Source organism: Trachemys scripta, chromosome 3 (genome assembly GCF_013100865.1).
Source record: "Trachemys scripta elegans isolate TJP31775 chromosome 3, CAS_Tse_1.0, whole genome shotgun sequence".
In the NCBI taxonomy this organism is placed as follows: Eukaryota; Metazoa; Chordata; order Testudines; family Emydidae; genus Trachemys; species Trachemys scripta.
Genome location: NC_048300.1, coordinates 62,762,030 through 62,777,583, shown reverse-complemented (window position 1 = coordinate 62,777,583; position 15,554 = coordinate 62,762,030). Strand labels below are relative to the sequence as shown.

The following is a 15,554-nucleotide window of genomic DNA, read 5'->3' as shown; positions in this document are numbered from 1 at the left end:
TACCTAAACTTCATTACACATTTCATTTGTGATAGTACCCACAGAGAGAGACACAACTTCCAAACTGAAATGAAAGCAGCACCCGTTCCATGAGAAGTCCATGAAGAGTAACTCAGGAGGTGTGAAGGTCAGTGTAGTCATGGATAATACAAAGTGATCTGAAATATAATTGAGACACGAGGTGAGTGAGGTAATATCTTTTATTGGACCAACTTCTGTTGGTGAGAGAGACAAGCTTTCAGGTAACCTGAAGAGTGTTTTGGAGTTCAGAAACTTGTCTCTTTTTTCAACAGAAGTTAAGTTAGAGAAGATGGGGATTAATACTAGAATTGAAAGGTAAGTAAGGAACTGATTAAAAGTGAGACTACAATAGGTCATGCTGAAAGGTAAGCTATCAAGCAGGAGGGAGGTCACTAGTGGAGTCCCTCAAGGATTGGTCTTGGGACCAATATTATTTAACATTTTCATTAAGGACGTTGGCACAAAAAGTGGGAGTGTGCTAATAAAATTCACAAATGAGGTAAAGTTTGGAAGTATGGCCAATAAAGAGGAGGACAGGAATATCATACAAGAAGATTTGGATATCCTTGGAAACTGGAGTAATAGAAATGGGATGAAATTTAATAGTGCAAAGTCATGCGTTTAGGGACTAACAACAAAAATGTTTGCTGTAAGCTGGGGATATATCAGTTGGAAGTGACAAAGGATAAGAAAGACCTGGATGTATTTGATGAATCACAGAATGATTATGAGCCATCAGTGTGATGCGACCATGAAAAGGGCTAATGCAATCAGGGCCGGTGCTATCATTTAGGCAAACTAGCCGGTTGCCTAGGGTGCCAAGATTTGGGGGCACCAAAAAACGGTGCCCCCAATTTTTTTTACAGCGTTCCTATGTCCCCTCCCCGAGTGCGCGGTCACCACTCCACTTCTTCCGCCTCCCAGGCTTGCAGCGCCAATCAGCTGTTTGGCGCCGCAATCCTGGCAGGGGAGGAGAATTAGAGCGGGGGCAGTGTGCTCGGGGAGGAGGTGGAGCAGAGGTGAGCTGGGGTGGGGAACTGCTGCACGGCTCCCCGGGCTGGGGGGTGGGGAGCTGCCGCCAGGGTGCCTCAGGGCGGGGGGGGGAGCTGCCACAGGGCTCCCCACCCCAGATCATCTCTGCTGCGCCCCCTCCCCAAGCACGTCGTCACTGCTCCACTTCTCCCACCTCCCAGGGTTGTGGCGCCAATCAGCTGTTTGGCACCGCAAGCCTGGAGGGGAGGAGAATTAGAGCGGGGGCGGCATGCTCGGGGAGGAGGCGGAGCAGAGGTGAGCTGTGGTGGGGAGCTTCCGCAGAGCTCCCCTGGGTGGGGGGAGCTGCCACGGGGGGGGGGCCCCAGGGGGAGGGGGGGGGGCCGCTGGGGGGGGGGGGGCTTCAGGGGGGGGGGGGGGGCGGGGGCTGCCGCAGGGCTTGGGGGAGGCGCAAGGTGTAAGTTTAGCCGAGGGTTCGAATCTTCCTTGCACTGGCCCTGAATGCAATCCTAGGATGCATCAGGCAAGGTATTTCCAGTAGAGATAGGGAAGTGTTATTAACATTGTATAAGACATTGGTGAGACCTCATCTGGAATATTGTGTGCAATTCTGGCATCCTATGTTTAAGAAAGATGAATTCAAACTGGAACAGGTGCAGAGAGGGGCTACTAGGATGATCAGAGAAATGGAGAACCTGCCTTACGCAAGGAGACTTAAGGGACCTGAAGGAAAGCGGAACGCGCAGGACACCTGGAAGAAAGAAGACTCTCACAGAGCTGTGGCAACCACACCAACAGAACCCCGCTGGGTAAGAAAGCTAACTATTGCCTTACAACAAGCAGCAAAGTAGCTAGCTACCCACGATCAGAAGCATCGACAATGCTCACTAGCTTCAGACAATGCTCACTAGTGGCCATCGCTCACAAAGCAGCTACTACTGCAGCAGCACCACAAGCCATAGCAATGGCTTCTGTAAGTAGCTAATGGCCTTTCCATCCTAGCCACGCCGCACAGTAGCACTGCAACCCACGCTCGCTAGCATCGTTCCCAAGCCGCTCTTGCAGCTGCAGTAACAGCAGTCCACCCAGGGTTCCAAGGTTGTCCCTGGCAACAGCCACTTCTCCTACCCAGCCAGCAGGAGGCCACGGCAGCAGCCCCACAGCAGCTACCAACGGGCTGCAGTCTCTGCCACCACAGAGCAGCACTTACCTCAGCAGCAGCTTGCGGTGAACTCACCAGAGAACTTGCGCTCCCTAAATTTACAAACGATCCCTAATTGAGACAGAGCAGAAGGACCTTGTAAGACGGTTCAGAGGGATTTTTAAGAAGGCTTCTGTAAGTTGAATTTTCTTCTATTTTAATATCCTAGAGCGGTGGTGGGCAACCTGCAGCTTGCGGGCTGCATGCGGCCCATCACAGTAATCTGATTGCGGCCTGCGAGACATTTTGCTGACATTGACCATCCACAGGCAAGGCCCCCAACAGCTCCCAGTAGCTGCAGTTCGCCGTTCCCAGCCAATGGGAGCTGTGGGAAGCAGCGGGCTGCAGGGACGGTCAACGTCAGCAAAATGTCTCATGGCCCACAGTCAGATTACCCTGATGAGCCACATGCAGCCCCCGGGGCGTAGGTTGCCCACCACTGTCCTAGAGCATATGGGTTTTGATTGTAAATAAAGCTGAATGCCTGTGGTCTAAGTTCTTCTCCTACCCATTTAGTAATTGCTAGGCCAGCACTTACTAGATGCTTAGTTTTAAGTATTTAATATTGAATGTTTAATATATTGTTACATGTTTAATTATTATATTGTTATAAGGTATAGAGTATTAAGTGAATGATTATATTGTTATACAGCAACTCCTCACTTAACATCGTTCTGGTTAACATTATTTCGTTATTATATTGCTGATCTATTAGAGAACATACTCGTTTAAAGTCATGCAATGTTTGGTTATAACGTTATTTGGCCGCCGCCTGCTAGTAGGTAACTACTTTGTGACATAAGCCAAGCGACACTCCTGCTTCAGTGTGACAGCCATTGTTTATGTTGTGTCAGTACAAGTATTCCCTGAACATTTCTAACCTGTTGTGATTGTATCACCCAGCATCATGAGTCAAAAATGCCCAGCAAGTGATAGTGGAGTGCCTCACAGTAGCAGTAAGAAAACCAGGAAAACCATTAGTTTGGGTATTAAATTAGATGCTTTAAGGCATTTTGATGCAGGTGACCATGTGGTAGACATTGGCATTGCTGTCGGTCTTACTCCAACCACTGTGAGAACAATTCAGAGTAATGCCAACAAGATCAGGGCTAGTGCTCAGTGTGTAACACCGCTTAGTGCTACTAAAATAAGTAGATCAAGAAGTAGTTTAATGGGAAACATGGAATGTCTTCTCTAAGCATGGATAGAGGACCAAAATCAACGGAACATACCTCTAAGTTTGCTAGTGATACAAGCTAAGGCAAAAAGTTTGTATGACAATTCGAAGAGAGACCAAGGTGAAAGATCATAGATAGAGACGTTCACGCAAGTCAGGGATGGTTTGATCGATTCAAGAGGCGCTTCCACCTGCATAACATCAAGATGTCTGGTGAGGCAGCTAGTAGTGATACTGCAGCAGCTAAAAAATTCCCTATCTCAAGAGCATAATCGAGGAAGGCGGCTATTCACCTAAGCAAATCTTCGGTGTCAATGAAACGGAACTCTACTGGAAGAGGATGTCTGAACGGACTTGCATTTCACGAGAGGAGAAGACCGCTCCCGGATTTAAAGCAGCTAAAGACCACCTAACCTTGCTTCTAGGTTGTAATGCTGTCAGAGACATGAAGATGAAACCTCTGACAGTGTACCACTCTGAAACACCATGAGTTCTCAAGGAATTTTCAAAGGAACACCTTCCAGTCATTTAGAAATCCAATAAGAAGGCATGGATAACTGGAGCTTTTTTTTTCAGAAAGGCTGACTGTGAATCCCTGCATGGAAGGAATATTGTGCCAAGGAAAGTCTTGATTTCAAGATTTAATTATTTATTGATAATGCACCGGCTCATTCAATCAACCTGGACAACCTGTGCGAAAATGTTAAAGTTGTCTTTCTGCCACCTAACACGACATCACTCATCCAACCCATGGACCAAGGAGCCATCGCTGCATTTAAGGTGTATTACTTATGCCGTACTTTCGACCAGCTCAGTCATCAGGGGCACCAATAGGGAACGCAAACCTACGATTCGGCAATTTTGGCATGACTACAACATCCTCAAGTGTATCGATAACATTGGTGAGTCCTGGGCTGAAGTTACTCAGGCATGCGTCAATGGTGTGTGGGGGAAGTTGTGGCCTGAATGTATCAATGACTTAAAAGGATTTAAAGATGTCCCTGCTATGAAGAAAGATATCCTTGGCTTGGCCAAGAAAGCGGGTTTTGATGAAGTGGAAGAAGCGGATGTTACACAACTTCTGCAATCACACGGAGAAGAGCTAACCAATGAAGAACTGATGCAACCAGAGGTGATGGAAGAGGAGGGCCAAGAAGTAGAAGAAGAACCAACCCATCAAATTTTGACTACCAAACGTCTTTCTGAAGCTTTCCAAGTGATTGAAGCTGGCTTGCAAATCCTTAGTGATGACTATCCTAACAGGTAATGCAGCTCCAGAGTGATTAGAGGATTTGGTGATGCAATGAATTGCTATAAAGAAATTTACCAAGAAAAAAAAAAAGGAAAGCAAAACAATCTCTAGATGTGTTTTTTCAAGTTGGGAAAGTTCAACAAGAGGAGTAGCCAGACGATCCACCCTCTTCCACCCTCTGACTTCACCACCTCAAGCAAGCTTCACAATCATCATTGGTGAGTACAGTATGAAATTGTTTGTTTAAAATTATTTAAAAGTTATACTGTATATGTATACGTCTTTTGTCTGGCAAAAAAAATTTCACTGGAACCTAACCCCCCATTTACATTAATTCTTATGGGAAAATTGGATTCGCTTAACAATATTTTGCTTAGTCACATTTTTCAAGAACGTAACGACGTTAAGCAAGGAGTAGCTCTATGCCAGAGTTAAATTGAAATTGTTATTGTACTGTAGTGTTTTTATTTGTCATGTCATTTCATTCCCTTTTTAATTGTAACCTTATTTTATCTATCTCTATTCTTTTACTGTAACCACTCACTTTTAAATTAATATTACTTTTGTTTGCAAAGATTTACTGCTTGACTGTCTATTCTTGATCGGAGAGCTGTATCCGTGTCCTTTCAAGGGAAAGTTAGCTAGCCAGGCTTTCCCTGGAACCTCCTTTAGGGCAGGCCACAGCTTTAATTACCAGAATAGATAAATTAAAAATAAAGGTTTTAAATTAAAAGCAGCATTTGTAGGCAACATCATTGGCTTAATACAATTGCTTTCAAATCTTCCGGTAACGCCTCCTCTACCTGATCTAGCTGCTTCTGATAGGGGGAAGAGCTCTGGGTGGTCTCTCCATGGTTCCTGCTTCCTCTGGTACAGGAAACCAGGTGCTGAATGTCATCTCACTAAGAGTCTGCTTTCGGAGCTGGCCCTGGCCTGTGAATGGCCTTCCTGGACCCATCCTTCAGCAGACCTCAGTGGTTCACATTACTTTATGTTCAGGCCGCTGGGTATTTTTTTACATTCTTGGGTGAGGCAATGGGGACGTGGAAAGGGAATGGAGCCTCTGTAGTTGGGTTTTGGTCCAAAAGGTGTTGATCATAGGCACATCCAACAGTACTGGATAAGCATGAGTGACATTGGAAGTACCTAATTCAACACTGAAACAATTATGGCACAAAAATTACATCATAAAGCAGCAAGCCTTTTTTTAAAATCCCCAGTGTGATATTGCAATGCAAGCAGGTGGCCTTCATTACTCTGTAAAAGCAGCTGCACCATATGTTACTACCCTACAGGTTAAAAGGTGAGCATTTGGAAATGCTAGCTATGACTTCTTCCACCTTCAGCCACACATATGAAAATGTCTGATATTTGGCTGCTCTTGGGCTGACTCTAGGAGAAGGAAGGGTCACCCTCAGTTCCTGTGGCCCGGGGGCCTTCCTAATATTAACAGGGTTTGTTTTAACTTTAGAAAAAAATCTAGGTTATTCATTAGGTCTCCTTACATCACCTTCATGTCATCTCAGGCTCATATTTGTGATCATCCACTAGGGGGGGCTAGAATGTAACTTGCTGCCAGGCAGATCTCAGTAAAGCAATTGCTGAAGCATAACTATTTAAGGGATGTAACTGTATGTATGAAGCTGCACGTACCCCTCCTCTTCCTCATGAATATCAGTGCTGAAACAAAGCAGTCCCCAATATTTGGCCTGATCCTATGAGGGCCAGAGTCCCTTTTATTCCCACTGACTTCAATTTTTTTTGGCACCTTTCCAGAGTTGCACAGCACCTTCTGGATCACAGAGGCATGTGTAAGGTCCTCATTTATCCTAGCATATCTCAGCCCTGTTCTCTTGCACACGATTCGTATCATAGGCGCCCACTCCATGGGTGCTCTGGGGCTGGAGCACCCACAGAGAAAAATTAGCAGGTGCTCAGCGCCCACCAGCAGCCAAGCTCCTCCCCACCCCCCAGCACCTCTCGCCCACCCGCAGTCCCACGGATCTACTCCTCCCCCTCCCTCCCAGCACCTCCCACTCGCCCCGAACAGTGTGCCTCAGGCTCCGGGAGGGAGGGAGAGGAGCCTCAGGCTCCGGGAGGGAGGGAGAGGAGTGGGGAACGGGCAAACGCAGAGGAGTGGGCGGTAAGAGGAGGGGAAGAGGTAGGGCGGGGGCAGAGCAGGGGTGGGAAGAGGCGGGGTAGGAGTGTGGGGGAAGGGGTGGAGTGGGGGCAGGGCCTGGGGCAGAGTGGGGAGGTCAAGCACCCCCTGCTAGCGGGGAAGTCGGCACCAATGATTCGTACCAACACGAACACTTGTCAGTGCATACTACATTCCAGGATTTCTTTCTTCTAGTTTATTATTTTAACTAGGGACAGGCACATTTTACATAAAAAATAAGAATTGTCTGAACCTTTCCTCCATCCCTTGAAAGGAACTTTTATAAAGTTAAAAAATATGCAGTCCCTCCTCCACCCCCAATTTTTCACCAGTTGCTTTGTACTTTCTGATACCACTCTGGACTGCACATGGAAATGTTGAAATGCTACAAGGTCTTGCTACATGTTCTTGTGGCAATAAACAGTAAGTCTCACGTAAGAGCCTCTGTGTGGGATTCTCAGTGAAAGCCTATAGAGCTGGGCTAAGATTTTCTTTTTTTTTTTTTTTTTAAATGGGAGGCCTAAAACGTGACTTCAGAATCCGTAGTTAGGCACTGATAGAAATGTCTGATTGACTTCACTGGAAACTGTGAGGTGCTGAGCACTTTTGAAAATCAGTCCACTTATTTATTTAGGTGCTTTAATATTAACATAGGTGTCTAACTTTAGACACTCAGTTTTTAAAATCTTGGTCCCAACAGGCTTAGACATTTTGCATAAGGTTTTGGTTGCCGAACTGAACAACTTACAGTATTTTTATTTTTTTGATTTGGCTATTACTAGTTTTTCTAGGAAGAGGTATTGAAAGAGAAGAGAAGGCTGAAAAGAGAGAGGTTTGGAACAGAGGAGAATGGAGACAGAATGATGGAGAAGGGAAGAACTGGGTGGGTCATGCTTCTGTACCAGATATGGACTGGTCACAGTGCTTCTTACTGTGCAAGATACACACCAGATGTGTTCATTGTAAGCAGGGCCGTCCCTAAACATTTTGGTGCCCTACGCAGCCCCCCCGTGGGGGTGTGGCCCCAGGCCTCCACGGGGTGGGGGGGCAGGGCTCCATGGAGGGGGGGCAGGAGCAGGCCTGGGGGGCAGGAGGAAAATCACCCCCCAGCACGAGCTGGCAGAGCGAAGTGGGTTGGGGCCGGGTCGCTCCACTTCCTGCCGCCCAGTGAGTGCAGGGCAGGCCCGACCCCACACTCACACGGCGGCAGGAAGTGGAGTGACCCGGCCCCAGCCCACTCCGCTCTGCTCCCCTGGCTCCTGGCCTTGAGACTGGGGGGCAGGGGAGAACCGCCCACCAGCACTCACTGGAGGCACAGCTGGGAGCTGGCAGCGCAGAGCGGGCTGGGGCTGGGTCACTCCACTTACCGCCACCCAGTGAGTGCAGGGCACCCAACCCCTGCTGCAGTCCTCAGGGGAAGGGGTGGAGTGGGGGCGGGGCTGGGGCAGACTGATTGACTCTGCCCCTGCAGCTCTTTTTATGTGAGTCTGCTGCTTCCTGCAGCCGTTCTCGTTTGGCAGCTTCCTCACAACCAGTCTAGGAGGTTTGGAGGACTTTTCTTCTGCTCCTTTCAGGGACGGGGTGTGGTAGGACCCTGAGGCCTCCAGCAGGAGGCCTCTGGGTCTAGGCCACCCCATCACAGTCTGTCAACCCAGATTCTGAGACTCGCCGCAGCTCACTGTAGATATATCCTGAAAGCAGATAGTTAAGCTGAGGGACGCTGTGAAGGAAGGAGAGATGCAGGATACTAGTGGAGGAAGGAATGACATTGTGCATTAGTACTTCTGCATGTATCCAAATCTCTCCACCCGCAAGGCAGCAGTTACTATGAGGGGTTTGCTAGTTTCAGAGAGCAGTATAGTTCCCTTTCTTTTTGTTTTTCTTATTTTTGAGTTTGGAGTTGAACTAGCTCACTTATCATGGGATTTGTTTATTAGCAGACTCCTAAACAAAACACAAATGCCAAACATGAGTTTGTCTGGAAACAAAAAGTTTCGGAACAAACCCATGTTCTCTGAGTTACTACAATACAGGAACTGCAGGAAAAGTGTTGAAGAAAAATATTATGAGGGAAGGATGGAAACAGAAAACAGAACAGAGAAGCAGGAGAAGAGACAAAACTGAGTAGTTAAAAAAGCAGAAAGTAAAGGAAGAAACAGAGAAAAAACAAAGGAAGATGGAGAAAATCCATTCTTGCAGAGAAGGAGCTGCTTGCCAGTCACATCCAGGAAGTGCTGCTTGTAGAAAAGCTAAGTCACACTTTTGGCCCTTATGGAAAAGTCCTATAGGATTTAATATAACATGATAACTTTTTTATAGGTTTTCTGCACCATCCTACTGAATTTAATAGAAATTTACACCCCTTCCATAGATTTACGTAGATTGGTTTTACAAATAAAACCCTGTATAAAAAACCTTCATTCTCTATTATATTCTACAAGTTTTCAGAATAGTTTAACAGAACCCTATTACATTTCTATAGAACCTTATTGGTTTCATCTCTATTCAATTCCATAGGACTCTCCCATAAGGGGAAAATGGCCAATTAATCAGTAGTTGTTGCCCCAGGCATAGGACTAAAAGCCAACCAGCCAGGATGCCATGCTGTAGGATGTATGGCACTCTGGCTGGCTGGGCACTTAGTGGGGACTCACATAGGTGCAGACAAAGCAGCAGAAAGCTCCTTTTAAGGACATTTGCCCAACAACCTGCTCTTCTCCTGACACCACCCATTTAGGATTGGCTGGGAACTGATGGTGCAATGTCTGTGGCGGTAGCATCAGCCAACCCTTTAATCTGTTCCTGTGGAATGTGGGAGAGGTCGGATGCACGAATTATAGACCAGTGGTGGTGGCAGGGTACACGGATTTCTTTCCTCCAGTTTGACTCAGAACACGCCAATGGTTGAATGCCAAAAAATATCTGTTTACAGTAGCAATTCACCTAAGGCTAAGCCCTGTATATTAGGACAGAGACCAAATTACCTGAGCTAGTTAGGAAAACTGTTGGGGAGGGTGAGGTGGGGAAATAAGCAAAGACACAGGAAGAGGACAGAGGACTTCTCTGCACTACAGCTGCACAGCTATGGTGCTGTAATTGTGTTGCTGTAGCATCATGGTGTAGACGCTTACTATGGTGATGGAAAGGTTTTTTTCCATCACTATAGTTAATCCACCCCTCCAAGGGTATGGCTACACTACGAAATTAGGTTGAATTTATAGAAGCCAGTTTTATAGAAATCGGTTGTATACAGCCGATTGTGTGTGTCCCCACATAAAATGCTCTAAGTGCTCTAGTTGGCGGACCGCATCCACAGTACCGAGGCTAGCGTCGACTTCCGGAGCATTGCACTATTGGTAGCTATCCCACAGTTCCCGCAGTCTCCGCCACCCATTGGAATTCTGGGTTGAGATCCCAATGCCTGAATGATGCAAAAAAGTGTTGCGGGGGGTTCTGGGTACATGTCGTCAGGCCCCTCCCCCTCTGTCAGAGCACCGGCAGACAATAGATTCGCACCTTTTTACCTGGGTTACCTGTGCAGACAACATACCACAGCAAGCATGGAGCCCGCTCAGATCAGCTCACCGTCACCATATGTCATCTGGGTGCCGGCAGACGTGGTACTGCATTGCTACACAGCAGCAGCAGCTGCTAACTGCCTTTTGGCGGTAGACGGTGCAGCACGACTGGTAGCCGTGGGGCTGGCAGCCGTAGGACTGCATTGCACCAGCCCCTTGCCTTTTGGTAGAAGATGGTATATTACGACTGGTATCCATCGTTGTCGTACTGCAGTGGCTGTCAATCATGGGCACCTGGGCAGACATGCAACTGTCTCGATGATGATGGCTATCAGTCGCAGTATGCTATTTTCTGCCAATCGCCCAGTATTTTCTGCTAAGCACCCAGAAGAGGCCGAGGGCGATCTGGGTGCTGGCAGACGTGGGGCTGGCAGACATGGGGCTGCATTGCTACACAGCAGCAGCCCCTTGCCTTTTGGCAGAAGATGGTATATTACGACTGGTATCCGTCGTCGTCGTACTGCAGTGGCTATCAGTCATGCTGCACCGTCGGCTGCCAGATTAAGATGTAAAAAATAGATTTGTTCTGTATTCATTTGCTTCCCCTCCCTCCATGAAATCAACGGCCTGCTAAACCCAGGGTTTTGAGTTTAATCTTTGGGGGGGTGCCATTCTGTGTGACAGTTGTTTGTGTTTCTCCCTGATGCACAGCCACCTTTCTTGATTTTAATTCCCTGTACCTGTACGCCATGTCGTCACTCGGCCCTCTCTCCCTCTCTCCCTCCCCTGGTCCGTCAGATACTAGTTTCACGCCTTTTTTCAGACCAGGCGCCATAGCTAGCACTGGGATCATGGAGCCCGCTCAGATCACCGCAGCAATTATGAGCACTATGAACACTACGCGCATTGTCCTGGAGTATATGCAGAGCCAGGACATGCCAAAGCGAACCCGGACCAGCTGAGGAGGCGATTGAAGCGCGGTGATGAGAGTGATGAGGAAATTGACATGGACATAGACCTCTCACAAGGCACAGGCCCCAGCAATGTGGAAATCATGGTGTTACTGTGGCAGGTTCATGCCGTGGAACGCCGATTCTGGGCCCGGGAAACAAGCACAGACTGGTGGGACCGCATCGTGCTGCAGGTGTGGGACGATTCCCAGTGGCTGCGAAACTTTTGCATGCGTAAGGGCACTTTCATGGAACTTTGTGACTTGCTTTCCCCTGCCCTGAAGCGCCAGAATACCAAGATGAGAGCAGCCCTCACAGTTGAGAAGCGAGTGGCGATAGCTCTGTGGAAGCTTGCAACGCCAGATAGCTGCTGGTCAGTCGGGAATCAATTTGGAGTGGGCAAATCTACTGTGGGGGCTGCTGTGATCCAAGTTGCCAGGGCAATGAAAGACCTGGTGATATCAAGGGTAGTGACTCTGGGAAACGTGCACGCCATAGTGGATGGCTTTGCTGCAATGGGATTCCCAAACTGTGGTGGGGCCATAGACGGAACCCATATCCCCATCTTGGCACCGGAGCACCAAGCCGCCGAGTACATAAACCGCAAGGGGTACTTTTCAATGCTGCTGCAAGCCCTGGTGGATCACAAGGGACGTTTCACAAACATCAACGTGGAATGGCCGGGAAAGGTACATGATGCTCGCGTCTTCAGGCACTCTGGTCTGTTTCAAAAGATGGAGGAAGGGACTTTCTTCCCGGACCAGAAAGTTACCATTGGGGATGTTGAAGTGCCTATCGTGATCCTTGGGGACCCAGCCTACCCCTTAATGCCATGGCTCATGAAGCCGTACACAGGCAGCCTGGACAGGAGTCAGGACCTGTTCAACTACAGGCTGAGCAAGTGCCGAATGGTGGTGGAATGTGCATTTGGACGTTTAAAAGCGCGCTGGTGCAGCTTACTGACTCGCTCAGATCTCAGCGAAAAGAATATCCCCATTGTTATTGCTGCTTGCTGTGCACTCCACAATATCTGTGAGAGTAAGGGGGAGACATTTATGGCGGGGTGGGAGGTTGAGGCAAATCGCCTGGCCGCTGATTACGCGCAGCCAGACACCAGGGCGGTTAGAGGAGCACAGCAGGGCGCGGTGCGCATCAGAGAAGCTTTGAAAATGAGTTTTGTGACTGGCCAGGCTACAGTGTGAAACTTCTGTTTGTTTCTCCTTGATGAACCCTCCGCCCCCCCCCCCCCCACCTGGTTCACTCTACTTCCCTCTAAACCATGGTTGGGGTAGTGGTGGCTGCACCCCCTAGAATGGCATGCAGCTCCTCGTAGAAGCGGCAAGTTTGCGGCTCTGCCCCGGACCTTCCATTTGCTTCTCTGGCTTTGTGGTAGGCTTGCCATAGCTTCTTAATTTTCACGCGGCACTGCTGTGCGTTCCTGTTATGGCCTCTGTCCTTCATGGCCTTGGAGACCTTTTCTAATATTTTGCCATTTCTTTTACTGCTATGGAGTTCAGCTAGTACTGATTCATCTCCCCATATGGCGAGCAGATCCCGTACCTCCCGTTTGGTCCATGCTGGAGCTCTTTTGCGATCCTGGGACTCCATCACCGTTACCTGTGCTGATGAGCTCTGCGTGGTCACCTGTGCTCTCCACGCTGGGCAAACAGGAAATGAAATTCAAACCTTCGCGGGTCTTTTCCTGTCTACCTGGTCAGTGCATCTGAGTTGAGAGTGCTGTCCAGAGCGGTCACAATGAAGCACTGTGGGATAGCTCCCGGAGGCCAATAACGTCGAATTCCGTCCACACTACCCCAATTCCGACCCGCTAAGGCCGAATTTATCGCTAATCCCCTCGTCGGAGGTGGAGTAAACAAACCGGTTTAAAGCGCCCTTTAAGTCGAAAGAAAGGGCTTCGTCGTGTGAACGTGTCCAGGCTTAATTTGATTTAACGCTGCTACAGTCGACCTAAAGTCGTAGTGTAAGAAGCAGTAGCTAGGTTGACATAAGAATTGTTCCATCAACGTAGCTACATTTACACCAAGCGATAGGTAGACCTAACTATGGTGCGCAGGGTATAAATTTTTCATACCCCTGAGCAACATAGCTAGGTCGATCTAATTTTTCAGTGTAAACCAGGGTGAAAAAGGTGTTTCAGACTTAGCCTGTTCAGTGGCAGAACCAAGTAACGGGAGCTGAGGGACTAGGAAGAGATGGGATAACATGAGATTCCGCACAGTTCTTATGAAGATGCGGGGAGCCTCCAGCCCAAGAGGAGGAAATTAAAGCTAATTCTTTGGTTTTGAAGTGCTTCTAGGTAAGATCTGTTTAGCAAAATACCCCCAAGGGAGATCTCAGTAGTTTTCTTGTTTGTTTAGATATTTAAAATAAAAGTCAACACACCTAACTCTTCCCTTTGACATCTCAATATTACAGTGTCTTATGTTTACAGTGACAGAGTTAAATTTCTCTCCTCCTAACTTTTACTGAGCCTGATTATCTGCAAATTGTCTTTTCTAATCGCCTCACAGTGGCTTATTTGGTCTTTGGCTTTATTGGTTCAGTCCTGACTTTAGATTCTCCATATGTAGAGCACATTCAACATGGCACAGTCTTACATTTTGTCTCCTGTTCTTTCTATTAGGAGTGTGTTTGCAGCGATGAATGTTTATAACAACATGACCCAAGGAATTTCATCCTCCCCTGGAACAGTGTGTAGGAGATCAATTTAATGGACAAAAAAAAAAAGCGTCTGCTGGGTTGTAGCCAAAAGCTTGCACTTACTAAAAAAAAAATCATGTTTAACCTTTTGGTATTGTGTACAATACAGGTTTTTTAACAAAATATTCACTTCTCGGCTTACAACCTAAAATGGAATCAATGAAAGAGGAATGAGCTCTTCACTTGTTTTTATGGCAAATCTATTAGTCATGACAAGTTTAATTCTGCCTCTTGACCAGATGCCTTACAAGGCTGTACTGCTCAGTTTGTGCTTGTACAAATACCCATAAGTGGTAAAATAAATTAGGGGAAGATTGAAGAAAAAATCTAAATGGGACAAAAAGAGATGGAACAGTGTAAAATGAGACTCTGATGATTTTTATTTGCAGGTGCAATGTTCCTGAAACTTCAAACAATGGGTGAAAAGTTGAAGCCCAGTTTTTACCCAGGAAAAACGTCCATTGACTTGAATGAAAGCTTCGCCTGAGTATGAAGTGATGCCCCAATTCAGCAAAGCACTTATGTCAATGGGGGTTAAACATGTGCTTAAGGGGGTTGCTGAATCAGGGCCTGAATAAGGACTTCAGGATTTGGCTGAATCTGATTTTATATGATGATGGGGTTTGGGCAAAACAAAACTTTACTGTGAGATAACTGCCATTTGTCCTGCTTTGTCCTGCTAATTTATTCCAGTGTTTTTATTGTAAAGAAAATTAACACATTCAAAGCTGGATTGAGGCATAGTTACTATATAGGAATAGGGCCTAAACTCCTTGTGTCGTGATTAATTCAGAATCTCAGCTTTCATTTTAAAAATGCAAGCATCTAGCACTCATGACTGTGAAGAAAAGTTTGAAACAAGATCTGAGCATAACCGAGGCAGCAATGTGTGCCCAGTCCGCAGTTCGCCTGAAATAACAGCTCTGAGTGTGGTGAACTGCCCCATGTATCTCAATGGACTGTTAACTCCAAGACACTGTTCAGGGGGTGGGGACAGAAGAGGTCCATCAACACCAGCCCAGCAGAGAACTGTGTGTGCCAGAAGGTTAAAAATACAGCAGCCCTGGTCCCCCAACTCAGCAAACACCCCTCACTGCTGGAGTAAGTGGTGCGCTCCCCACTTCTGCCTGTCTCCAAGGGTGAGAGAGGACCCAAGAGCAGGGTACACCTCCTGCAGCTCCTGGAATGAAGAAGGGTGCCCCTTGCTGCTGCCCTTGCCCATGCTTCTCTAGGAGAGGATCTCAATTAGAGCTGTGCAGGAACTGGAATTTTTCTCCTGCAGAAACTTTCACATTTAAAAATACATCCATTCCAAATTGGAACAAAAGGTCAGCTATGCAAACACCTTTCACAGGAGAGCTATTTTCCAAAAATTCCATTTCAGGAGAACTGAAATGGAAATTTCAAAAAATTCTGGTCCCATCATCTTGGGCTCCCATGCTTTCTGGCACACTGCCTGGTGAACTTCTGTGGAGCTTGGGAGCCCGGGAGGCTGCTGATGTGGGCTGCTGAAGTGCCAGGAAACCAGGCAGGTTTCTATCCAAAGGTTTGTTGAAATCAACACAT

The 15,554-nt window shown here is 47.3% G+C and overlaps 1 long non-coding RNA gene across 1 annotated transcript in view; it reads left to right on the top strand.

Annotated features, from left to right (window-relative positions):
* Nucleotides 1–1,668: 1,668 nt before the first annotated feature.
* LOC117874618 overlaps nucleotides 1,669–15,554 on the top strand; it is a 126,077-nt gene continuing 112,191 nt past the window's right edge. Inside the window, exon 1 of the long non-coding RNA XR_004645038.1 lies at nucleotides 1,669–2,347. This is a non-coding gene — a long non-coding RNA (uncharacterized LOC117874618). The remainder of the gene's footprint in view (nucleotides 2,348–15,554) is intronic.